Source organism: Gopherus flavomarginatus, chromosome 3, assembly GCF_025201925.1.
Source record: "Gopherus flavomarginatus isolate rGopFla2 chromosome 3, rGopFla2.mat.asm, whole genome shotgun sequence".
Lineage (NCBI taxonomy): Eukaryota > Metazoa > Chordata > Testudines > Testudinidae > Gopherus > Gopherus flavomarginatus.
The window spans coordinates 21,789,823-21,815,564 of NC_066619.1; the positions used below are offsets into that span (position 1 = coordinate 21,789,823).

Sequence of the window (25,742 nt, forward strand, 5' to 3'; positions counted from 1 at the left end):
ACTGTGTGAAGGCTGGCAATTTTGGAAAAGTGAGTGGGACAACCAGGGGGCTCTGAAGGATGAGAAACTTGAATTAATGTGGCAGAAAAGGGGATAACTGGATAAGTGATTCAAAGAGGGGGTGACATGGTCCCACTGACAAGTAAGGAAGATTTTTTTGGTGGCAGCATTTCAAATGGAGACTGTGTGTCTATCCAGTATGTATTTCTGATGGCATTTGGAGAAAAAAAATGAAAACTATGGGATTAATGTATCCATTATAGTTAGTTATATCAGGGATTTTACCCTATAAGTAAAGGCAGTCATGAGATGCATCTGAGAACACTGATTTAACACCACACACTTAGTCCTGCCATGAGTGCAGGGGATTGGACTAAATGACTTCTCAAGGTCCCTTCCAGTCCTATGATTCTATGCATCTTCAAATGAAGTCTAATCAATGACCAGGGAGGGAGCAAACTATTTATTAGTTTGTAAAGTCACAAAAGGAGTGCCAGCTAACTTTCCACTGACCGTTGCAAATAGCAAATCAGATAATCACCATACGCGAGCAATGCAGAATCTCTAAGAGAGTTGTCACCTTGGGACACTGCGTAGCACTACATTTCACAGCCTGATAATTATCAGACAGGTAACATATTTAGTGCTTCTACAGTTCCTGCTAGACATCTATTCCTTACAAAGGAAGAGTCCAACTTAAAGCACTTTCATGATAGGAGATTGTTTTCCTGTTTTCACTTCACACTGTCAGTGGTCCCGGTCAGATAGCCTAATGGAATATTATCCTTCATTAAAGATTTATTAATCAGTTTATTCCCTGTAATAGAAGATTCTGCATGGAAGCAGCCAAATATAACTAGATATGCTTCCAAAATATAAAAGAGTTCAGATAGGTCAGATGCATTTTTACACACGTGTAGTAACAGATTCAAACTAAGAATGAACTTTTTAATTGGGTTAAAAAAGAATAACCAGCATTGGGGCAAAAATAAAAACACAGTTGTAACACCACTGAGCTTTGGATCAATGTGTGAGCTGTGTCATTTGGGCTTCTCTAGAGAGAAGACAAAAAAACCCACATCAGTTTATATGACTATTACTTACAAAATAATTAGTCTCACTTAAATAAACTAGTAATGCAAACAAGACATCCAAATAAAAGAGTGCTTCAAAACCAAGCTTACATTTGAATGCCCAGGGAACATCCCATCCTTTTGCCTACATGGGACTTTGGTGTGTTCTCTATTTCAGTTGCTTCAAAATTCCATCCCAGGCTTTACTTGGTCCATCTCATGCTAGGTCTATGCTGGTGTTTGGATCCAGGCAACACATAGTTGTGCCAGAATCCCCCTATCATTCACATATGAATCCCAAAACAACAGGTTTCAAGGCATGCACACAGGACCGTTGCTTCCATTTAGGCGACCTAGGCGGTTGCCTAGGGCACCAGGATTTGGGAGGGCGGCAGGCTGCTCCGGTGGACCTCCCGCAGGCGTGCTGGTCCCGGGCTCCGGTGGAGCATCCGCAGGCACACCTGCGGCAGGTCCACCGGAGCAGCGGGACCAGCGGACCCTCCACAGGAACGCCTGTGGGAGGTCCACCGGAGCCATGGGACCGGCGAGCGGCAGAGCGCCCCCTGCATCATGCCGCCGTGCTTGGGGTGGTGAAATGGCTAGAGCCGGCCCTACGCCTAGGGTGCCAAAAACCCTGGCGCCGCTCCTGCATGCACAAGACAAGAATGCTAGCATGCCTGAAAGGTGTGGGTATGAACACGCCCAGGCTGTGGCCTGGCCCCACACTTGCCAGTGTGTAGTGTGGATGAGGAAAGGGACACGTTCTAGATCCCAAATTCAGCGGTCCTCCAGCCCCATTCCCAGAGTGCACTGAACTCTTTCCTGCCTGATCCTTACCCAAATCAATGACGGTCCCTGTCTCCCCGCCCCCGTTCTCACTTGCTGACCACTTCTTCTGTAGTGGTGGAAAGAGTGTAGCACACCTGGATATGGAACCTGCTCTAAGAGCAGTTGCCTGATAAGCTGAGCACACCCAGGTCTTGATAAATGTGTGGTCAGAGTTGACTGTCCTTGTGACAGGGTGTACCAGACTCTCTGAGGCCTTCGTTGGAAACCTTGTGGCCCTGCCACACCCAGCCCCAGAAAAGGGCAGTGAAGAGGGTCCTCCAAGCTGCCTACAGTGGTTGTGTGGGACAAAGACAATCAGAAAGGAACTACAGGAAGCAGACAATCAGGGCCCAGCAGGCAAGCATAAGAAGAGCTGCAGGGCAGAGTGAGTTCAGTTCCTTGCTGCAGCTGTATGACCATGGATGGTGTGTGGCTGGCTGAGGGAGCTGCAGGACCTCAGACAGGACAGCGCTGGTAAAAGACAGAGAGACTTAGAAGGAGCTATAGGTTGGTTGTTGGGACTCCATCAGAACAAGGCCCTTAGGTAAGGGTGAAGATGGTGCAGTGCCATGGGGAAGTGGCCCGGAGAATTAGGCTAGGTCTACACTGGGGGGGGGGAGGAGGAGGAGGGGAAATCAACCTAAGATACGCAACTTCGGCTATGCGAATAGCATAGCTGAAGTCAGCGTACCTTAGGTCGACTTACCTGGTCGTAAGGATAGCGGTGAGTCGACCGCTGCCAATCCCCCATCAACTCCGCTTCCACCTCTCGCTGCGGTGGAGTTCTGGAGTCGATGGCAGAGCAACTGGGGATTGATTTTATCGCGTCTACACTAGACGCAATAAAATCAATCTTCAATATATCCATCACTACCCACTGATCTGGCGGGTAGTGTAGACATACCCTTAGATAAAGGGACATGGTGGACAACTGCTATCTACAGGGTTCCTGGGCTGGGACCTGGAGTAGTGGGTGGGCCTGGGTCTCTCTCCCCCCCTCCCCCGCCATGCTCGATTAGGCACTGGGGGAAGCAGCCTGGACTTTGAGGCCCCAGAAGGGGAACTGAACCTTTTAGTGGCCCAGCAAGAGAGCTGGGGCCAGAAATGCCCAGAGAAGGTGAGGACATGGCCTCCAGGCAACTATGTTATGTTGGGTGATGCCCACTGCTAACACTTAAGGTACAACAATGAAAAAGCCCAACAGTGCTGATGGCCCACCAGCAAGAGACAACCGATTATAAAAGAACTTAGTCTTCCTGTGAAAGTGTGGGTGAGCCTCTGAAGAATGGCTACAGGGGCCCCCTCAGAGGCATGTGACCACATCACCCGATACTGGAACCCATCTTGAGTTCTGTACTTCTCCATGAAAAGCTTGGATGGGGAGGAAACGAAGGACTCTTGCCTTATGCAAATCCTACTTAAGGATGGGGAGCGAGGTAATCCAGGTAGTCAGTTCTCCCCTGCTACCTCACCTAAGATGACTGCTGGAAACAACTAAGACTAAACTGGGGGAAAGAACTGGACCCAGGCTGGAAGGGTGTCTGGCCTGTGAAGATTATTAGAACCACATTTAGGGTGAGAACTTACATTTAACCAGTTTCTTTAGAGCATTAAGCTTAGTTGGCATGCTCCGTTTTGTTTTCTTAGTAATCTGTCTTGTTCTGTCTGCTACCCCCTTAACTACTTAAAATACACCTGTTATAGTTAATCAGTTTATATCTGGTTTATAATATTACCCAGTTTATATAATTTCTAACTAGGGGCAGGAGGCGATAAGTTGTGTACATCCTCCTCCACATTGAGGGAAGAGGCAAATTTCACATAATTTTGGGTTTGTACTCCAAGGAAGGGTGGACATCTGGGTGCCGTGGCAAGCCCCTTAAGCTGAATCTTCTCAGAATGGATCTCTATCTCTCTGTGCAGCTGAGTGTGGCCCTGCCTGCTTGCTCAGCTGGAAAAGGCTGGGGAGCCTAGCCCAGCAATACGAGGTAAAAGGGGGCCCAGGCTGGCAGAATAGTCTGACTTAGTGGCATCCCAGTGCACCAGGAGACATCCCAGGGGGTCCAGCCCATCATATCCTTAATATTGCCACTGAAATAAATGCAGCCCAGGCTCTAAAACATTAGATTTTTAAAACCATTAGTCCACACTAGCTACCATTTTCAGTAGGTATTTCTTTCTTGGGGGCTGCAAAAGTCATCTAAAGAAAAAAGTATAATGAAACAATCGCATTCCTGAAATGCTGAAAAGTATCAATAGTGTGTCCTTCAGCAGCAGTTATGTTATCTGGATGGAGGTAGAGGATTTCTCACGTGCTTTCCAAGGAGAGAAAGAACATAATGCGCCTCTTGTTATTGAATTGGCAGGACCTGCAGCTAATCAGGAGCAGTATCCCAGGAACAGTAGGGGCAGAGAGAGGACAACACTAGAGGATCTGTACATTGGGATCAACAGGAGGAGCTAAGAGCAGTTTGACTCTGAGGGAATTGGAGGAACTGGCTATTGAGCAGGAGCAACAGGCTATGGAGCAGGAGGAATGTTTTTTCCCCCAAGGGCAAGAGGGATTAATGGTCCAGTTCTTGGAGCAGGATGCATGGTTCAGGGAATGGGAGCTTTCCCAAAGATACCAGGACCATGCCCTGTCGCTGTCCCTGAGCGGTGGTGATGGAATGGATTTGAGTCATGCCGGCCACTCAGTATTCAAGAGCTGACAAATCCTCCTCTTGTATTTGCAGTTCACTATGCTGATCAGATAGAGGACCTGCCCCCTAAGATAGGCGGGGAGGCTACAGGACTCCAGGCATAATGCCCTGCACTGATACCCAAAACTCCTCCCGAGGGAGCCCTGTGACTGCAGGAGTGGAACAATGAGCCCAAGAGACTGTGCCTGAAGGCCAGTATGTGTCTGGCCTCTAAACCTCATTCAGGAAACACCCCAAACATTTTCTGCAGCCTTTCCCCCAGGGTCCAGGGAGAGACACAGAGAGAGATCGATCAGGGTCACAGGCAGTCAAGTGTTAATGTTATTTGAGTAGTCTGATCCATTCTGTTTTAATTCTCAGTTCCTTTTTAAAAAAATATGTTCAGAGTTACACTACATGCACTAGTTTAAGTTAATGTTTGTTGCCTTTACTTGGGAGGACCTTTTATTTGGGCGGTGGTGAAAGGGTATGTTTTTGTCCCCCTTTTAGGTGTTGATTCCACCAATTGGTGCCCTGGGTTCCACAACTGTCTAGAACCAAAGAACTGCAAGGTCCTCTTTGTACCGCCCAGAACCATGCCCACAAACCACTACCACCACCCCCATCCACCCAGGTATCTGTGACTATAAGAGGAGACGCGCTGAAAGTGCAATGTGCACAGAAACAACAGGTAACCCTATTGATTGTGGCTCGGGGGAGACTGACAGAAAGGAAGGACTCAGTGAAGTAATCGTGCCCTCACATACTGAACAGCACTAATATGGCCCCTCCTCCGACCCCAAAACACCATGACTGCTTTGAACTAGGGGGGTTGCTCACAGTTAATAGACATTAAGTGCCGTTATGCCTGCATACAATCACAGTCCCCAGAAAACTGTTGTAAAAGCCACTCCCTAGCCCTTCATTAACTGTTCTCAAGCATCCTTCAGGCACCGAGTAATCTCCCTAAAGACCTGTGAACATTAACATAAAATGAAAGAATAATACGTGCAATTTAACTAGGCAGATACCCTTTTTAGAACAACAACAAACCAAAAGGTGTTATACTGTGTATAAGTCATTACCTAAATGACCAACTAATGACTGGGACAGGATGGACAAAATGATACACTGAAGCATAAGTGAGTGGAGAAAGTTCCCTCTTCCATTTTTACAGCAGCCGCATGCTTTCTTTGGGACCAGGCTGATGTCAACCCCTGCCCACTCATTGTTCCAAGACACAGGCACAAACTGCATCTGGCCCACTGTGATCCAGCACCAGTATGAATAGTCACTGGATCAGGCCATCTGTAACCACTTTGCAAGTCAGTTCAGTCCTGTGCCCACTCTGTTCTATAGTACTCACCTTTTGTCTCACAAATGTTACGAAGTGCACAGCACACCACAATAATGTGGATGGCGCTGGCCACAAAGGCATCCAACCAGCTGCCTAGATATCGCCAGTAAGCCTTCACCCATCAAAAGGGACACTCCACTGCCATTCTGCAGCTGCTTAGTTGGTAGCTGAGCTCGTTTTGCTGGATCTTCCATGTCGGTGTTTCATTAGCCAGGGTAGCAGCAGATATGCAGGGTCCCCCAGAATACCCATGGGCATGGAGACACTGTATAGAACCATGTCATTTCTGGGGAATAAAGTCCCTTCCTCTCCTTCATGTACAATCCAAATCTCTTCAGTACCCTGGCATCATGAACCTTTCCTGTGCGTCCAACATTAGTGCTCAGAAACCTGCCTTTGTGGTCCACCAGGCCTTGAAGAAGTGAATAGCACCCTTTCCAACTGACGTCCTCAATTGCTTCTTCTGAGGGGCAAAGTATGGGAATATGTGTATCACCATGCAGTTAAGAAACCCTTCTCTACAACCCAACTGCAATATCCAGAACTTTGGTGATGGTAGCCAACCATGCATAGATGAGAGTATCAATAGCTTTGCAAACCTGCACCACTATGACTCCGACAGTAGACTTCCCCATACCCAAGTGGTTTGCGAGTGACTAGTAGCACCAGTGTTGCCATCTTCCACAGAGCAATAGCCACTTGCTTCTGTAGGTCTCTGGAACCAAATGTTCTGCTGCTGCAGGCTAAGGCCAACTCCTCTAGAGTGAGCAGATAGCAAGTGTGAAAAATTGGGACAAAGAGTGGTATGTGGGGGCGGGGGGAAGAAAGCCTATATTAAAATAAAAGCCCCAAATATCAGGACTGTCCCTATAAAATCGGGACATCTGGCCATCCTAAACTCCTCACAGAGCTCCAGAAAGTCTTCATTCTGAAGTTCAGCAGCCACTGCTCATCATCCCAGGTTTCGATGATGATGTGATCCCACCCAATTGTGCTGGTTCTTCTGATCCAGAAGTGGTGCTCCACCCACAGACATACAATCACAATACCAGAAATCTCCTGCATCTTTATGCCATAAGGCGTCAGTGGATCAGTCACCATCCTGGTCACCTATCTTTGGCTTGTGACAGGGGTAAAGGGAATGGAATCTAAGATTCTCACCAGTTGCGTACTGTAACACAGACACATTTGTCCTGCAAGAGGGAGTGGGGGCAAAACCATATCATTAGCCATTTGCTCCATGTCTTCCACCAAGTTGGGCAGCAGAGAGGAGTGGGAGTTGCCATTGCCAGCGCACAGCAGGGAGGATCCTAGAGTGTCTTCTATGATGCACAGAATCCTGAGATACCACCTCTGAAACGCTAGTGCTAACCTCATGTACCAAAAAAGGCAGCATGGTCATGATATACCCTGGTATCAAGCATATCCCCCACATCCAGAACAGTATATCTGGACGTTTGGCATGGGTATAGGGTATATAGGTGAGCATACATACAGTCCAGTACCCATGTCCAGATACCAATGTAGACATAGTTTAAGGTGTGCTAATAAGCATAAACTAGATACCCATGCAACAGGAACATTATTTTTAAGTAAACGTTAACAGAATTTTGCTGCATTGATCCAACAGTTTAACACCAACCTGTTTTAGGATCTATAAATAGGAGCTTTGCTCTGCCACTGACTTAAATGAGTGCAAGATTGGGCCCTAACATAATTTACGAAAAGCTTAAGTGAGACAAGATAGATGAGGTAAATCTTGTATTAGGCTAACTTCTGTTGGTGGAAGATTCAAGCTTCCAAGCTGCACAGAGCTCTTCTTCAAGTCTGGGGAAGGAAATCAGGTCACGATAAGGAAGACACTCTGAAGAAGAGCTCTGAACAGCTCGAAAGCATGCATCTTACACCAAGAGAAATTGGTCTAATAAAAGATTTGCCTCACCTATCTCGCCTCTCATATATCCTGGGACCAACACAGCTACAAAAATGCTGCAAAAAAATAGTCTTAAGGAGAGTTTAGAATGCCTTCTTGAGACAAGTTGCAGGGCTTGAAGTACCCGCCAACAATGCTGTAAACTTCAGAGCAGCGTGGCCAAGGAAATAGAGCACCAGAGTCCTGGGTATTATTCCTGACATTGCCACTGACAAGTCAGTTCACATCTGTACCTCACTTTCCTCACCTGTAAAACAGGGATAATTATTAGAGCTGCCTGAAGAGTTGATTATTTTTTTTATTTCCAACAAAACAAATAAAGTTTGGGGCTGATCCAAAAGAAAATGGCTGGCAAATCAAAGTTTAAAAAAATCATTGTGGTCTTTGGCAACTCAAGTCAATGGGAGAGCCAGATTTACAACTCCAAATTTCTTAACCATAAGTGCTCCTCTTAAAATGCTGCAGAACCACATTAGTGAAGACACTACCTATGCAAAAGAGAAGGCTTCTCTATCGGTGTAGCCAATCCACCTCCATAAGAGGCAGCAGCTAAGAGATAGGAGAATTCTCCCATCAACCTAGCGCTCTCTACACAGGGGGTTAGGTTGGTTTAACTGTGCTGTTCAGGAGGTGTGGATTTTTCACACCCCTGAGTGACTGTTATACCAATCTAATTTCCTAGTGTAGGCCAGGCATACATGCGCAGTCTTTTATATAACAGAAGTCTGTCCTTGCAACTAAGACTATGGCTACACTATAGAGCTTACAGTGGTGTAGCTGCACTGATGCAGATGTACCATTGCAGCGCTGCTAGTGCAGACGCTCTAAGCCTACAGGAGAGAACTCTCCTATCAACTTAATTACTCCAGCCCCCACAAGTGGCGGTAGTTATGTTGGCGGGAGAAGCTCTGCCACCAACATAGCACTGTCCACACCGGTGCTTAGGTCAGTGTAACTTACGTCGCTCGGGGGAGGGGGTATTCACTCCCCAAGCAACTTAACTTATATCGACTTAAGATGCAGTGTGTACACAGCCTGAGACTCATGCAGCACTATGGACAATAATAAAGCATTCATTACTGACCGTGGGGATTGCACCAGAGACAAAATGGGAGGGAACAACACACCACAGCCATGATCTTTTAAGCTCTCTATTTCAAAAGCAATAAAAGGCAAGAACCCAGTTCTTTCATTCCCCTTTGCCCATTTTTTGTTTTTAGGGCAGTGTTTCAATATCAGGATTTTTCTTTCTATGGGCCACAGAGGATCCATCTATAGCCATTCTTGTTTCAGGTAAGACAAGGCCCCCCCACTTGGAAAGCAGTTTCAAATTCATTCCTCAGATTACACCGCCTAAATTAGGGGTTCTCATACTGGGGGGTCGGGACCCCTCAGGGGGTCACGAGGTTATTACATGGGGGGTTGCGAGCTGTCAATCTCCACCCCAAGCCCCGCTTTGCCTCCACCATTTATAATGGTGTAATAAATTAAAAACCCTTTTCATATATTTAAGCGGGGAGGGGGTCACACTCAGAGGCTTGCTATGTGAAAGGGATCACCATACAAAAATCTGAGAGCCACTGGCCTAAATCATCCACATTTAAAAAAACAATACAGCTTTTGTTGAAAGGGCTTTGCAATTTTAAATTATAATAATCAGGACTGGCGCTAGGGGTTTGAGCGCCCTAGGCGGATAGCAATTTCGGCGCCCCGTGCGCTGGTCCCGTGGTTCCGGTGGAGCTGCCGCAGTGGTGCCTGCGGGAGGTCCACCGGAGCCGCGCGAACAGCCGACCGTCCGCAGGAACCACTGCAGCAGCTCCACCAGAGCCGCGGACCAGCGGACCCTCCGCAGGCACCACTGCGGCAGCTCCACCAGAGCTGCCTGCCACCCCCTCCGGCAAAACGGCGCCCACCAATTATTCTGGCGCCCTAGGCGATTGCCTAGGCTGCCTAAATGGTAGTGCTGGTCCTAATAATAATTAAAAAAAAACAAATTAAGAGGGCAAACTAGTATAAAAATGGAGGTGTACGTGCCCTTTTGCCCATAGAAGCACAAGCTCAGGAGAGCTAGAGTAGTCTCTGAAATTCACAGCAGTGGGGCAGATTTTTCTGAAACTGCACTCCATTCTTCTTTCAGACAAGCGACAGTGTTGTCAATTGTTATTTTACTGCAAGCCCTGAAATATTTCATGGTTTTAATAAAGACCCAGCTCCTGGAGTCATGTGGTTAGATGAGAACACAGCTTTCCTTATAAAAGAAAGTTTCTAATCCTCCTGGTTACAGATAAAAGATTGAAAACTAACGACTGACAGTTCAGACAGAAAAAGAAAGAACCCACTTTTTTGAAATCTCATGATTTTGGGGGCCTAATTTACAATTTTGGGGTTAACAATTCAGAAACAGCTGGATGTGCATTCTTCTACCAATCTCATGGATCCTCTGTAAGCCCATAACACATTTGGAAACAACAGCAAGTTTAAAGTAGGGAAGGCTGCCTGGTTTATAAATCTACCCAGAAATGTTCTACATGATTAAGGGACAATTTTCACACACACACACACAAAAAAAAAAAAAGAGTAAGCATCTTATCTGAAGGGCAAATTTTTAGATACTGTCTCTATAAAAAATTAAAAAAAGTAATATCCAGCTTCGGCACAGAGCACTGCATTCCAGGGTGTGTCTCTGTCAATGCTCACACAACTCTCCTGTGTCACAGCTTACCCCAAACATGTTTATACTGATTGGAATGAACTAAGTCTCAGTTTATAAGCCTAAACACACAAAAGTAAAATGAGTGATGAAGTGAGAGTTTGCCAACCACCATTTTCAATTTGCTACACTCACAAAAAATGACAGAGGACACTCACTGAGCCTAGATTGTACTTCAGGTTAGGCATTTCTACTCTTAACATGTTCCACCACTAGACAGGACTGTACAGGTAGCTTGCTCTATTTGCATCTCTTTAGAGATCTATTCAGCTGTTGATTGTACCCTGCTCTTAAGTAAAGGAAAACATCAACTGAATTCATGAAGCTTTTCCTAATAGTGAAATTATTTTCAGTTATTTTGGGGGGTCAGGTACAGGAGAAGTCTCTTCAGTGAAGTTGTGGACAAAGTTTTATTGAACCGTACTGCAGTGGTGCTTGCGGAGGGTCCGCTGGTCCGCGGCTCTGGTGGAGCTGCTGCAGTGGTTCCTGCGGACGGTCAGCTGTTCGCGCGGCTCCGGTGGACCTCCCGCAGGCACCACTGTGGCAGCTCCACCGGAGCCGCGAGACCAGTGCACGGGGCGCCGAAATTGCTATCCGCCTAGGGCGCTCAAACCCCTAGCGCCGGTCCTGAGAAAAAGCTTATACTATATTTAGTCAATAACAGAAGTGACATATTATCCACTCCATCTTCCAAAAATGCACATGCTTTTAGATAACTGAATTGCATTAAATATCTTGTGCATGCTACAGTATATGAAAATGACTTTCTTCCATTGCAAAATAATGTTATATTACAGAAGCTGTATATCTTCAGAGAAGATAAACACAAAGATAAAATGTGTAAATGCTCTTCTCCAAAAAACTAGCAACTTGAAAAACCAGACAGGGTGGACCAGATGATTAGCAAGGGGATATGTCGCTGTCAGCTCACAGCTAAGACTGTATTGCTGAAAAAAGATCAGGATGTTTGATCCACATTATGCTATTATAATCAGGCTACAGTCACTTGCAACTAATTGTACAAGATCCAGAGCAAACAGTTAACAGTGACTGCACCGCAAATATTTCCTTGGTAACTGTAAACATTTTGTACCTCAGATATTCCCAGAAATACCTCAAAATCCAAAATGGGCTACTTGGGAGGATGCTCATTCTAAATGTATCATTAAACATAGAAAAATATACAACAGATTAGCATTTGCTGTTCCCTTCATTAGTTCTTCAATTAAAGGTAACTTTTTAAGTTTTGATATGTCATGAATGCATCTTACATTGTTGTTATTAGAGACAGCATGATCTAGTAGTGCACAGGGCACTGGACCAGGAGTCAGAAGTCCTAGATTAGTGGTTCTCAATCTGCAGCCCAATCAGCACAAAGCTATGGCTCATGTGACATCCTCAGGGCCATAGCATTGGATACAGCCCACAATGGTAAATAGGTTGAGAACCACTGTCCTAGATTCTACTTCCAGCTCTGCTACTGACCTGCTTAGTAGCGCCAAGTAAGTGACTTCAACCGCTCAGTGCCTTAGTTTCCCCATCTGTAAAATTGAGATAATGATCCACTGTAAAGGGCTTTGACATCTAGATGTGAAAAGAACTACATAATTGCTAAGTATTATTTCAAATCAAATCATATCTCCAGAGAAGGAAATAAGTAGCAAAAATAATAGGAATACACTAACACTAGTCCTGAAATATGTGGGATATGTTTGCCTATGGCGAGGGCACTATCAAATGTGAAAAATGCATCATGGATCATGAAATCTGGTCTCTCCCATGAAATCTGGCATTTTGTGTACTTTTACTCTGTACTATACAGCTTTCACAGGGGAGATGAGTATTTCTCAAACTGGGGGTCCCAATCCAAAAGGGAGTTGTGGGGCAGTCACAAGGCTATTGTAGGGGGGTTGCAGTATTACCATCTTTACTTCTGCTCTGCCTTCAGAGTGGGGCAGCTGGAGAGTGGTGGATGTTGGCCAGCCACCCCGCTGTGAAGGCAGTGCCACAGCCAGCAGCAATGCAGAAGTAAAGGCGGCAATACCATGACACCCTGATTTCTGCACTGCTGCTGGCAGTGGCACTGCCTTCAAAGCTGGGCTCCCAGCCAGCAGCTGTGGATCTTCCTGCAGCTGGGTCTGAACCAGCCCTGGGAGCAGCCTTTGCAGGGGAAAATGTCCCATTCTTCACCAGTCTGACCAGGACCAGCGGCTGGAGCCCAGGATATGGTAGGAGCCCTCGGCTGAGCGCTCCCAGCCCAGCACCCCGGCGCTCGGGAGTTAAAAGGGCCTTGGGCTGGGGGGAAGGGTGACCAAGGGAACCCCCCCCCCAATCACAGAACTCTGGGCAGTCGCCCACCCATAATGCTGGCCCCGCCCTTCCCCCTCCCAAAAGTGAGGACCCCCTCCATACCACACCACCCTCACTTCCGCGCTGCTGCTGGCAGTAGTGCTGCATTCAGAGCTGAGGGCCCGACCAGCAGCTGTTGCTCTCCAGCCACACAGCTCTCAAGGCAGCACCTCTAACAACACAGAAAGTAAGGATGGCAACACTGTGACTCCCCTACAATAGCTGAGACACCCCATTACCTCCTTTTGGGTTGGGACCCCCATGGTTATAACACCTTGAAATTTCACATTTAAGTATCTGAAACTGTGAAATTTACAATTTTTAATATCCTGTGACCGTGAAATTGACCAAAATTGACCGTGAATTTGGTAGGGCCCTACCTATGGGTAAATCATGGGGAGGGGGAGATGAACCTGGGATCTCTGGATCTTAAAAGCATAAGTTTCTACAGATATATTTGTGAAACCAGAGATCCACATCTGAGCAATTAAGCTTATGGAGTAGAGTTAGAGTCCGAGGTCATTGCAACATTATAATGTACTTTGCATGCTGTTTGATATAACACTTGGCAAATGTGTCAATAACTGTACTAGTTTGAGAGTAGATAAAAAGGATGGTCTTGTTAATCATGGAATATACAATGTTCTCTTGTATCCATCAAGGTTGTTTTGGTATACAACAGTGAGACAAGCTTTAAGGAATTGGATCGCACAATTAGATAAACTTTGTACAAGCCAAATTTTGGGCTCAGTTCAGGGCCGGCTCTAACCATTTCGCCGCCCCAAGCATGGCAGCACGCCACGGGGGGCGATCTGCCGCTCGCCGATCCGGCGGCCATCCCGCAGACGTGACTGCGGAGGGTCCGCTGGTCCCATGGCTCCGGTGGACCTCCCGCAGGCGTCCCTGCGGATGCTCCACCAGAGCCGCAGGACCAGCGGACCCTCCGCAGGCACACCTGCGGGAGGTCCACCGGAGCCACCTGCCGCCCTCCCGGCAACCAGCAGAGTGCCCCCCGCGGCATGCCGCCCCAAGCACGCACTTGGCGTGCTGGGGCCTGGAGCTGGCCCTGGCTCAGTTTCAATCATGCAACTTCACTGATATTACGGGGGTTGATGTAACTGAGGGCAGAATATGGCTCAGCAGGAATCTGTCACACAGTGCAGTGAAGTCAGCCAGAGTATGGAATTCATTACCACAGGCCATTATGCCAAATGGCATAGCTGAATTTTTAAGCAAGGCTGGATAATTGTACTGTTAGTAATGACGCTTAGGGATAGGCATGCTACTGTAAAATAAGGGTGCCAAATCATGCTGAAGGATGTAGCCTGAAGTATTAAGGAAGTAACAATCTTTTTCACTGCAACTAGCTAGGAGCACTATGTGAGATTTCACCTTCCTTAGAACAATCATGCATTAGTTCATGCCAGAGATACAGGAGAAATTTGGAAATTTCAATTCCAAGAGGTAAAATTAAAGAGACCAGAGCATGGCCTTGATGGACTGTGGTCTAATGAAAGTATAAAACAATTTTAGAAATTCAGGTGCAGTAAGTCACCAGAGGCAAACAGCATGTATTTCCACAGGGAGGTTGTTTTTTGTTTTGTTTTTTTTTGTTTTTGTTTTTTTTAAAGTATGGAATAGAGAGAATGACAATATATAATATTCACAAAACAGTAGTTGCTGATAATTAGAAAGCTCCTAATGTGACTTTTTTAAAAAAGATGCCATAGGAATTACAAACCAGTGCATCTTTTACCTCACTATTGGGGAAACTGCTGGAAAGTGTAGGGGAAGACAGCTTTCAACAGCTGCACTAGACTAACTTGGTAGCGCAATTTAATTGCATGACTTCTGTAAAACAAACCTAACCTGTTAAGAAGTTTCCTTCCGTACTTAAAAAAAAGCTTTAGGACAGTAGTTAAAGGTGGACCCAGGAGATAATTTGTCTTTTCAACACTTTTAATGAGATTCTTCCAAAAAATTAATAATAATAAATAACAGAATAAGGGACAAAGTCTTGGTAAGAATTAAACATTTGCTGAGGAACGGGAAAGTTACAGTGAGCAGCTATGTAAGTGCTAAAATTTCAAGGCTATTAACAAGAGACATATGGAGAGAAAAGGATGACCTATCAGCATGTATGGAAATGCACTTGAACGTATCTGTGACAGAAGGAAAATTATAGATGTTTACTAGATGTCAGGGGCTCCCTTAGGCCTAACCTATACTAGAAAATTAGGTCAGCATAACCACATTGCTCAGGGGTGTGAAAAATCCACACCCCTATGTTGTCTTAACTACACTCCTTCAGTCCCTGTATAGACCACAGTAGGTAGATAGACAGAAGAATTCTTCTATTAACCTAACTACTGCCTTTCGGGGAGATGGATTACCTAAATTGACAGGAGAATCAATCCTGTAAGCATAGGAAGCTCTACAGCAGTGCAGCTGTACTTCTGTAGCATTTTAAATTAGACACTCTCTTAAAACATGTGCAGTCAGCATCTGTCTGTTAATGCAGTTCCCCAGGGTCCTACATTGGAATCAGTTATTTAATTTATTTAGAGGATAAAATAAAATAGCTTGTGAGCTTGTATTTCTGCCACTAAGTGGATTTGTTTAGTAAAATGCACAGAATTAAAAACAAAATGCTCCAGATAATCTTAAATTCACTGGGGATGTTGGACAGGAAAGATGGTTCAGTGATTAGAGCACTTGGCAGAGCCAGGTTTATTTCTCTACTTCATCAACAGCTGCTTATGTGACTGTGGGCAAGTCACTTAGCCTCTCTGTGCCTCAGTTCTCTACAAAATGGACATAATAGTACTTTCCTACCTCACAGGTATACTGTGAAGGTAAAACCATTAAAGATTGTGAGGTGCTTGATACTTCTGACGGGGGCCACAGAAGTACCTAAAAGAGATAGAATTCACAATAGCAGATGCAGCTTAACTTGGTTGTACGTAATGTAGAAAGAGCATAAATGGACTCCAAGTTTGGAGGAAAGAGACTTGAGTCATCATGGTGTTGGTGTCACTAGGCATAAATCTAGGTAGCTCGGGAGGGTGGACGATCACGAGTGTCGATGAAGCCCTCCTGCTCAGGCCTCAATGAACCAATGTTCCTCCATGTTAAACACTTTGTGTAACCTAATGTACTAATAGCTGCAAAAATGTTGTGTTAGCAGTTAGTTTTCGGTTGTAACAGCCAGTTCTCTGCTGTAATACATTGAAGCTAGGCTAAAGCACGCTCAAGGCCGTTTCAAGATACAGTATACATGTTTCAGCAGCGGAGGGGGGGAGGAAGGGGGAAGACAAAAGATTGAATGAGAAAAGATACTGCAGCTGGATGGGAAAGGAGAGGGGAGTGAGATCAGCTAGTCAGCAAGAAAAAGTTCTCAAAAAGCAACTGGGATATAAAAGGAGGAAACTGCTTGTATTAGGTGTGCATGATTTGAGGCATCAGTCTCCTTGCACTGCTTTAAGATCTCAAATAAACTTTGTTTGCTTCTCCACTCTGGTGTGTTTATTGGCGTGGCACACTGGGCTACGGACGCCCCCGCTGTTGCTTGACCTTGGGCACTTTGTGCCGGCAACAATGGGTTGCTCAATGTAGTGTTTGCTCAGTGCACAACCAGGATGGCTAGGTGTATTAAATTGATAGAAAAACAAATGTCAGGGAAGAACAATTAAATAGCTATGAAATAACAATATTAATTAATAACAATTAAATGGTGAGAGATTGGGGGGGGTGCAGGGGGAGGTAGGGTGACCAGACAGCAAATGTGAAAAATCAGGACAGGAGGTGGGGGGTAATAGGAGCCTATATAAGAAAAAAAAAAAAAAAGACCTAGAAATCAGGACTGTCCCTATAAAATTGGGACATTTGGTCACCCGGGGGAGGGGGGAGAGCCCAAGCTGCCTTCTGGTGAGGTATAGAGAGTGGCTTGGGGGAAGGAGAGCCAGAGCTTGGATGGCAGCTGTCCCCTTTATCCCTGTCTCCCAGGTGTGCATGACTCTTCTGCATGAGTCCTAGCCACCCAGGGCTGACAGCCAGAACTCTTAAATAAATAAAAAGCATATAGCTCATGCCTCCCTTGATACATTCCCATGCCTCCCTTGGGAGGCCCACCCCACAGCTTGAAAACAGGTGATCTGAAAGATAACCTATCGCACAAATAGAAATTATGGGCTTGATGTAGAGTTTACTGGGTGAGTTTCATAGGTCTGTGTTAGGGAGGGCGTCAGACTTCAAATTATCATAATAGTTCCTTCTGGTCTTAAATTCTATGAATTTATTTTTCACATGAATAATAAAGCTGTTTATTTAAGGAAAACCACATACAAGCACATAAACAAGTCAGGTCAAGATATGAACAAATTGGAGAAGGTCCAGAGAGAGCAACAAAAATGATTAAAGGTCTAGAAAACATGACCTATGAGGGAAGATTGAAAAAACTGGATCTGTTTAATCTGGAGAAGAGACGACAGAGGGAACATAACAGTTTTCAAGTACATAAAAGGTTGTTACAAGAAAGAGGACAACAAAATTGTTCTGCTTAACCTCTGAATATAGAACAAGAACAATGGGCTTAAATTGTAGCAAGGGCAGTTTCGGTTGGACATGAGGAAAAACTTCTCGTCAGGATGGTTAAGCACTGGAATAAATTGCCTAGGGAGAATGTGGAATCGCCATCATTACAGATTTTTTAAGAAGAGGTTAGACAAATCTGTCAGGGATGGTCGAGATCGTAGTCGGTCCTGCCATAAGGACGGAGGACTGGACTAGATGACCTCACAAGGCCCGTTCCAGTCCTACGATTCTATGAAGTGCATGTATCCATTTTCTATTAGACATAGAAGCTTTTTAAAGACATAACCAGAAAAAATATATTCTGCTAGCAAATAAAGTCAGAGATTGCAACTAAGCAAAAACAAAAAAACTTAAGCTATAAAAGGTTCTTAACATGGTTTTTCACTAATATAGTTTTTGCCACCATTATGAATGAGAAAATTTGACAATGACTATGCTCTTTAAAATGCTCAAATTTCTACTGTTTAGTCATGATTATGGAAACATACACACATACCCCACCCCCTCATACCCCTGATCTCAAAAGTGGGCACCATTCACAATAGAGACCACTAAAAAAAACAAAAAAATTTCCTAGAACAGTTTGCCTCCCATTCACAGCTTTACAAAAGTGTAAAGAAAAGTCAAAACTACATCTAGGCAAATAGTCGGGAAAACATCTCATGCCACGGTAACACTAATACAACAGGTAATTTCACTTATGCTCTGATTCCCTCTTCCTTCCTACACCGCTCCCCCATCCCTCCCCAAATACACACACACACACACACACACACACACTTAAGCTTTACTCATATTAAGTATTTGGGGGATCAGGGTCTTAATCAGAGGGTCAATTTGTGTAGGGGGGGGGAAGGAATAGTTCACATGGCAGAAAAAGATTCACTTCACATTCTGAAATCGCCTTCCTCTGCATTTCAGAGCAGCACCACTTCATGTAATCAGTAGTGCACTCCTTATGTAGTCTCACTCTCCTTGTTTAGTCCAAGTATCCATTAGCCTTTGGGCATTGCTTCTTTTGGTCCAAACATATCAAGCTTTTGGAAATATTATGATACTATCCCTCTAAGATGCCTGTTTTTAAATAAACCCTTTCAAATATAGATGCCTCCTAACCATTCTCAGTTAACATGTTAAACATGCTTTGCTGTGTTACCTGGGCAAACACCACTAGGCAGTGCTAGGTTAGACACTCGTGGTCAGATTTATTCAGATACTCTGTTATTTAATATCTTTTTAAAGAGCTCTCAGGTAATAGTTAAATCATGTAAAAGCTGAACACTTGCAACTTTCTCAAAAAAATGAGATAGAGGACAGGAAGCAGAGAGAGGGCAACTAACATCGTTCCATTGCTTCAAAACTGGATTGTTCCACATTCTGGAGAAAGAGATATTAAGGAAGCTCCACTACTTCAAAATTAGAAGTCTTGGAGTGCCACTTTCATTCTGGTAACAGAACATATTCAGTAGTATAGTCAAGGGAACACACAAATAGAGTTTACCCTACTTCTCACTAGGGGAACATGGAGTTTAGTTTACCCACTTTTTTTAATACCACAACCCTACTGAATGTATCTCTAACATACTGACAGAGGTCAGGATGCTACAACATTAATTTGTGACTTTGTCACACTGTTGATGTGGATGACCTGACATAAGATAGAATTAATGTGATCTGTAAAAGTCAAAACGAAGCAGTTTATTGCTGTAGGTATATTTTATAACTGCACATGTCACTGATTTCCACCCATTCTTTTATTTAGTTAGCCCACAGATTTCTACCATAGCTCTGCTTTTTTTTCCCCTCCCCCTTTTGGTGCCAGAAATGCTTGGGTGGGGGTAATACTCATACAGTTGTAGTAAACTAACGAGAGTTAAGATCAAATGTTGAGGGCCATTTAAAACTACATACACAAAAATTATGAAGAGATGTTAAATGTACCATTCTATTATGACTGTGGAGGACAAATAAGTGTTAAGATTTATAATTAAACATACTGTGCCTCCTTTATGTTAATTGTGTTTCCCTTCATTCACTCAGATGCTTTCCTTCCACTATACAGACTGATTGGGCTTTCGGGGGTTTATTGTCTCCAATTTTTCATGTACCGCCTAATTATTTGTTTCTTGCTCACCTATCCCACTACTTCTATCTTTGTATTGTTTCCACTTTATGCCATCCTGTTCGGCACTGTTTCTATGATTAAGACAACCGTGTCCAGTAAACTTGCTCAAGTTCTCTGAAAAAGTTATCGAATTAAGATTAAAGTATAACTTCTTTCTGCTTTATAAGTCTGATATCCAACACGGCACAAAATTCTATTGTGTTAGAGTTTTACAAGTGTCCTAAGGAGTCAAGATGTAGGAATATTTGTTAGGTAATACTTTTACATCTCCAGAGTGTTGATCAATACCCATAGGAGATGGGTAATGAAGTCTTCTTTGCATTTTAAAGAAAGAGAAACTGATATGGAAAGGTTAGGAGATTTGCCCAAAGCCGCATAGCAGAGATGAGATTAACATTCAGAAGTTTCTGGCTCAGTTCTTTTGCTCAAACAATTAGGATCAGACTGTTCCATTTAGCAGATGTTGGTTAAAGAAAAACAGCCAAGGATAAAGATTGGAAACCCTTATGATTCCAATTTCCAAAAGCAGAATTTAAATCTATGGCAGACTGCATAATCAGGTCTAACACAACTAACATACTGTCAGAATAAGGCCTGCATAACTACAGTAAAAAAATAGCAAATGAGTTCAGGCTAATTTGAATAGAAGCGGCAGGAAATGGCTCATTCAATTTAGTTTACAAATTGCTAGACTGGGGACCAGAATACTCTCAGGAAGTCTCACAAGAGAGAACAATTGAAGAACAAATTGAGTTACTGAAAGTAAGGCCACCTGAATGTTTAGCACTAGTTAAAAAAAAAAAAAAAAAAAAAAAAAAAAAGTGTTTGGGACATATGTCCTGGAGGATGAAGCATAAATTACTCCAATGCTACAAAAGTACTCAATCTTTTACTGGCAAGGGAATTCACATTTGGAATCTTCAGAGATTGAAATAAAACAGACAGTGACCAAATCATCATGTTCACATGAGTTTGAGTTATTATTTAAAAACAAATCAACTACCAACCATGATTTGATACCACACAAGTTGACACTCATAAGCTCATACCAGGAGTTAGATTTCCAGGCTTTAATAAGAGCCTGTGCAGGATTTATTTTAGGAATGGGTTAGCTAGTAGTCCACTTGGTTTGTACTTGGCTCACTTTTCTCTTACTTTTTGTACAATATATTTACAATAGAAAAAGGTGATCATAAATCTGTAGGGTGACCAGATGGCAAGTGTGAAAAATTGGGATGGGGTGGGGGGGTAATAGGAGTCCATATTAAAAAAAAAAACCCACCCCAAATATCAAGACTGTCTCTATAAAAGCTGGTCACCCTACAAATCTGAGAGCCTCCAGTACCCAGAAGTTCCTGGTACTATTATCTACACAGCTACTTACGCAGCTATTGTAGCATCTGAGGTACTTCACTTCCTAAATATCTCTAGCATATTCTTAACCAAAAAAAGGTTACGATGTTGTTTTGATAACTAACTCATCCAATTAAGCAATTCTATTAGAACTTTTAGAGAAAAAAAGCCAATGTTTTGGGGACATTATTTTAAATCTTAATAGGTAATAGACATGGATGAAAGTAAGAAATCTGAACCAAAGAGTCAATTAACCAAACAGAAGAATTAGTGAACCAAAGAAAATTAGTGTTATTACATTAGGTGTTTTAAATAGTGACGAACTTCACAGGTGATATTCTTAGCAAGTTTTATTACGTGATTATAAATGTTCCTTAATAAGCATGGGCTTCACTTCTGTAGAAGACTATGTAAACATAGCTTTTAATTAGTCAATCTCACACCTGCAAGATACATTACCACCATTTTATAGATGTGGAAACAAACAAAATTTATGGGCCTTGCCCAAAGCCACAAAGCCTGATCCAGCCAGGATTATCAGAACTCACAGCTCTCAGTCCCCTCCTTCCATTCCACCCTATCACCACCACAAGTAAGATGCACCAACCAATTACTAAACATTCCCTAAAATATAGTGAGGAGCTGCTTTTGTCATTAGAGTTTGAACTTCCATTTCTACAATCCCTATAAGTAAAAGTCTTCCAGGTCGAGATTACCTGCCTAGGTCTGTATAGCACCAAATTAAACCCTAGGCACTCAAAACAAACAAAAAAAACAGCACTAACAAAAATTGTTTACAGCTGTAGGTGAAATACATTCTACCTGTGACTCACAAAAAAAAGTCACAATCTAACCAAGAGAGTCAAACAAAAAGTGTCCCCCTCCCCCAAAACTATAACACATTATCACAGAAATAGTCATTTTATTAGAGGATGTGACAGCCTGAAATTCTTGTAACATGTAAGCATTTATATAACCTTTACATTTGGCCAAAATATTAAAGTTTAAGTATTGTTATTCCAATATATCTCATTTCCTTAGGAGAATAAAAAGGAAGAAAACCATCTCTTAGTTCACTAAGGAATGAATATACTGTAGAGTTTTCCTTCCTTTGTTATACTGTTGAGCTTTATAGAAAGTTATGTAGATCGAAATTGTTGCAGTCACAATGGAATCAGGCAATCGTTATATGGGAAAGGGAAAGGAAACTTTACCAATGAGCACAAGAAATAGTCTTTTTTTTTTTTTTAAACATACTGCAGCCTACACAGTGATACAGAAGCAGCATATTCTGGAGTCAAGGCAGGTGCACCATAATTTGCCTTTGTCCACCCAGTCCAGGGAGGAGAATGACGTGCATTTCTTTATTGCGCTGACAGAGGGGGATTGAAAAGACATTTGAAAACAAAACACCGGTAGGTTTGGCTTTTTTATTTCTTCCACCAGCTACAGCAACACATCAATGCAATGCGCTTCTCCACTAAGTTAATGTTTACCGTAAAAAGTGCTCATTCTGAAAGTGAATCGGAACTGGCCGGTGCACTAGTCATTTAAACAAGCATGCAGTGCTGAGAGTGCACTATTAAGAGATTAGTGAATGTCCAGGAAAAATTTGATGTTTTAGCTCTACACTATGTAAGTGATATTAATATCATTTAACATTAAATATCTAGTTTAGTTTATGAAGCGCCTCCAGCCTCCTATCCTGGATGTCAACTACAGAAACCTCCGAGATTGAGGTAATTAGCACACAAACGGAGACAGCACTTGCACCCTGAATCTAGCTGTGACCTGTTTGGATTCCTCTGGAGCAGCTACAAAAACCTGTTTGCTTTCTCTGGTGATCGGTTGTGTGGCTCTGAACTTTAGCCTGGGTTCAGGCAGAGCCCCTCCTTCCCCCGGCGCTTGGCATGGGAGCCTCCATCCTTGCCATGGAGCTTGTGGCCTCGCTTTCTCAGATCTGAGCAAGCCAACAGGAATAGCTCTCGGCGAAGCGAGCCGGGGGCGCTGAGAGCCACGGAACCGAACTGTAAACCCTGTGTGTGACGTGCAGCACGTCAAGCCAGGGGGTGCTGGAGGCACCCATGAAGCGAGCCCGGCCGAAGGAAAGGGGAGGATCAGGAGTCAGTGAAAGTTAGAGTCACTTCAGCAGTGGCGCAGCGGGCTGGGTTAAAGCGGCGGGGAGCCGCGCTGGGTCTGCAGGAGAAGGGCAGGGCACTCACTGCCAGGCGGAGCGTGCGTAAGGACATAGTTTGGGCTTGGTAGGAAGCGGCCCCAGTTAGCCGCCCCCGCCCTCAAGCCGCCTCCAGAGCCGGGGGGCACACACCGCCGCTCCTGCCCCCAACCACCAGCCGGGGCTGCCCCGCACGGAGACCCCCATGTGCCCCTCGCCCCGGCTCAGGTGCGAGAGCCGCAGACGGCGAGCAGCGCCCTGCCTCCGCAGCCCCTTACCTCTCGCTGTAACTTGGGCTCCGGCGGCCCCGCTGGCTCCTGGCGGCGCTTTCCCGCCCTACACCTGCATGCTCCCCAGCGCGCCTCGCCCCGCTGCCAGGGCAGGGGCGCACCAGCCGGCCTGGGTTGGCTCGGGCTCTCCCAGCCCTCCAATGGCGCTCCGCTCCCTTCGCAAGCTGGCTCGGGACTTGCCAAACTAGTTCCTCAACTCCACGCAAGGTGTCTGGCCGCAGGCGGGCAGGTTAGAGCCGGGTGGGAGTGTTCGCTCATTTGGGCTCATCCTATTCTCGGGGGCTGGGAGGGGGCGGAAGGATCCACCTCTACAGCAGCTGCCTTGAAGCCCTAACTAAGCCCTTCCCCTAGCCAGGGAAGAGGGCACGTGACTCTCAGGTAATATCAGTGGCCAGCGGAGTAGATTTCCCCCTTTCCCCATCCCCGGCGCAGGGGAGCGGCCTGAGCTGTGGCTGATCTCTGGTTACACTCCAGAGCGCGCTCCCACTGGAGAGAGGCACCAGCAGCTCAGGCAGAACTGTGCCCACCTCCCTGCCCAGGCCTCCCCGCTCCCTGAGGGGTTTGCAAGGTTTGGCTCGTTATTGTCTGTGGCTCAAGGTTCCCAGCGGTACTCAGCCTTGCCTTGGGCCCTGCTTAAAAATAAATCTGAACAATGCCAGAATCATCTGAGGCAATTACTCATCTCTACCCCCGTCCCTCTGTATCAGTTGCCTAATTCGGGACTTTCCTGTAGATGGGAGTTGTCTTTTTGTTTTCTTTCCCTTTGAAAAAAGGGCAACTAAACCCCGGCCTCTCTCTCACAATGTGTTTGTTTAGATTTGCATCTAATTATCTGTGGGGAAAGAAGTAAGAGTTTTTGTTTGTTTTGGTTTTTAAGCTCATTCAGTTTTGAGATACAGTGAAACTTGTGCTAAGGGCCACTCCATTTGATGTTAGGGTGACCAGAAAGTAAGTGTGAAAAATTGGGATGGGGGGTAATAGGTGCCTATATAAAACAAAGCCCTAAATATTGGGACTGTCCCTATTAAATCGGGACATCTGGTCACCCTAGGCCTAATCCCACACAACAGGGAAATTGTAGTAGTTCCTTTTGGAAGCATCATATTTGAAAATGATTTGGGTAAAAGCAGAGTGTAGGCTGGGACAAAAATACAATACAGTTGTGCCCTGGTTTATGTTGTCTCATATATCAGTACTGTCACTGGTGTCAGACATTTGAATGTTAAAGGTGGCATGCAAAGGAGAAACAGAAAGACAAAATACCTTTGGAAAAAATCATTGCAGGGCTTCTGAATCAATTATAAAGAAGCAAAACACCCACAATTCTATCTGTGTGTGTTTGTTTGTTTTTTACCTTAGAAATATTGGGCATATCAAGCCTGGTCTTCCTGGCTTTTTCTCGAAGACTCAGAAATAATAGTACTTCCCTACATTAAAGGGGTACTGTGAGGATAAATTGCTTGCCATGCGGTCCCTCAGAAGCTTGCTATGCAGATTCTGCAGAGAGAGAGAGAGAGAGGTGTTACATCCTGGGTTAGGGTCTTTTAGAGAGTTTCTGCTTCCTCCCGCTCTGAATGTTCCTGTACATCTACCCTGCAGGTTCATAGGTCAGTGGGGAGGGGTCTGATAGTATCACAGTAGTGTCCTATTTGTGCATATAGTGGGGATTAGGAAGGGGTAGTACCTCTGTCAGAGGAACATGTCATGCTCCTTAGGGAATAGTTCATCCACTTTGGTCCCCATGTATACCCAGCTCTCACTGTAGATGTTTGCTTGTGACAAACCCCAGTAAACCACTTCGACAAGCAGGCTAAACCAGGTGAGGGTAGCTGATAGGTCTTCTACCCATGGTGAGATAGGGAAATTGCCGTTCTCTAGCATGAGAAGACTGTTCCAGTGGATTAGGTGGAGGAAATCAATTTGTGATTCAGTGGCCATGAAGGTGGTTCAGCAGCCTGCTGTGGGGCATGAAGAGCATGACAAGGCACTGAAGATGTCCTGATCTCCCACTGCACCTAAGGAAGTCCCCAGCTGTAATGATTCCTCATGCTCCTGGAATCTGGCTTCTGCAGCCAAGAGAGTGGGACTGCCCCTATGCAACAGCTTTCTCGATTAAAAATTCCCTGCACAGGTTTTTTTCTTGTAAATCTCAACCTATCAACATCATCTTATTATTAATCCAAGTCCTGCAGTGATGGGGGCATGGCAAAGCAACAGGTGGAGATGACCACTGGTAATTGTAGTAGCCACAATCCTGCACATAGGAGGCCTTGGGAC

The 25,742-nt window shown here is 44.7% G+C and overlaps 1 protein-coding gene across 1 annotated transcript in view; it reads right to left on the reverse strand.

Moving 5' to 3' along the window:
• ATP8B1 (ATPase phospholipid transporting 8B1) overlaps nt 1-23,758 on the reverse strand; it is a 128,503-nt gene extending 104,745 nt beyond the window's left edge. The window contains exon 1 of the mRNA XM_050944660.1: nt 23,454-23,758. The gene's annotated coding sequence lies outside the window, so the exon portion shown is untranslated. The remainder of the gene's footprint in view (nt 1-23,453) is intronic.
• Nucleotides 23,759-25,742: the final 1,984 nt, after the last annotated feature.